The following is a 2,013-nucleotide window of genomic DNA, read 5'->3' on the forward strand; positions in this document are numbered from 1 at the left end:
TTCGTGATTTTGGAGCTTCCAAAACTTTTCTTATTTGTATTTTGTTTTTATTTACTTATTGGCCTAACCATATGAAAATGTGGACCTTGGAGCGCCTGGTTCAGTTGGTTAAGCATCTGCCTGCAGCTCAGGTCATGATCTCAGGGCCCTGGGATCAAGCCCTGCATCAGGCTCCTGCTCAGCAGGGAGACTGCTTCTCCCTCTGCCTCTGCCTGCCCCTCCCCCTGCTTGTGTGCTTTTTCTCTCTCTGTGAAATAAATAAATAAAATCTTAAAAAAAAAAAAAAAAGAAAAAGAGGACCTCCAGTTAGTGGTTAAAGAGGGAGAAGACAAAAACCACAGTAAAGAAGAAACTAAAATTAAAATTAAGCACAAAAATGATTTTAAGGGACATCTGGGTGGCTCAGTCGGTTAAGCGTCAGTCTTCAGCTCAGGTCATGATCCCAGAGCCCTGGGATCAAGCCCCGCTTGGGGCACCCTGCTCAGCAGGGAGTCTGCTTCTCCCTCTGCCACTCCCTCTGCTCATGCTCTCTCTCTCTCTCAAATAAATAAGTAAAATCTTTAAAATGTCTGCTTTTATATATTCACGTTTGTCACATTGCTAACTCATTTTATTCAGAAATCATAAATGCTGCCAAGAGTAAAAAACAATAATCAAAGTAATTATTTTTGGGGTTCCTCAGGTAGCTCAATCAGTTAAGCCACTCTTGATTTCAGCTCAGGTCATGATCTCAGGGTCTTGGGATCCAGCCCTGCGTTGGACTCCGTGCTCAGCAGGGAGTCTGCTTGAGGTTCCCTCTCCCTCTGCCCCTCTCCTCTCTCTAAAATAAATTTAAAAATCTTAAAAAAAAAGTCATTATTTTCAAGTCTCAGAATTCTAAACAGTCATTGATCCATTAAATATTGCTAAAATTGCATGTATACTTGTTCCCTAATATTTCATGTTAAAGCACCCTGCAAGTGTTGAAATATAAAAGCCTATAGCTTTGAAATAATGACAAAATTTCACCTCTTTGTTGGTTATACAATTTAACATTAAGAAAATAATTGGAAATGTTTTTGTATTTCCTGTGTTTTGTACAAACAACTTACAAAAGAGCCTATTGAGTTGTGATAATTCACAACCTTTCTATGTGAATTGTTTGGTTTAAATAAATGTCTGTGTTCCAATTTTCTCACAAAGGAACAGAACCACATGTTGAAATACTATTCAAAAGAAGGCAACCAAGAGCTGCGTTCGAGATCAAAATGGGCAATTACCCACCAACTAAATATTTAAACATTAACTTAGAAATCAATTCACATGTGACTTACCAAAAACAAAAACAAAAATCTAGCTACACTGAAACTTAAGTATATAAACATCCTAAAAATATTGACCTAATTTTGGTATGTTTCTTTATAACCACTCGAGCATTAATTTTCATAACATTTTTACTCTGTAGATAAATGCTATCCGTATTTTTGGAATTAGCTGAGACTTTACTGTGAATATGAAATTATGAGATGAGAGAGTGTGGAAGCTAAGCTAAGTACTGTTGCCAGCTTTGTATCAAAATGAGATTTGCGGGCGCCTGGGTGGCTCAGCCGGTTAAGCGTCTGCCTTGGGCTCAGGTCATGGTCCCAGGGTCCTGGCATCGAGCCCCGCATCGGGCTTCCCCTGCTCAGCGGGAAGCCTGCTTCTCCCTCTGCCCCTCCCCCTGCTCATGCTCTCGCTGTCTCTCTCTCACTCTCTGTCTCTCAAATAAATAAATAAAATCTTTTAATAAATAAATAAATACTGGGGTGCCTGGGTGGCTCAGTCTGTTAAGCGTCTGCCTTCGGCTCAGGTCATGGTCCCAGAGTCCTAGGATCGAGCCCTGCATCAGGCTCCCTGCTTCGCGGGGAGCCTGCTTCTCCCTCTCCCACTCCCCCTGCTTGTGTTCCCGCTCTCGCTGTGTGTCTCTCTCTATGTCAAATAAATAAATAAAATCTGGGGCGCCTGGGTGGCTCAGTCAGTTAAGCATCTGCCTTC

The sequence above is a fragment of the Leptonychotes weddellii genome, chromosome 3 (assembly GCF_054177405.1).
Source record: "Leptonychotes weddellii isolate Sample4059 chromosome 3, ASM5417740v2, whole genome shotgun sequence".
NCBI lineage: Eukaryota > Metazoa > Chordata > Mammalia > Carnivora > Phocidae > Leptonychotes > Leptonychotes weddellii.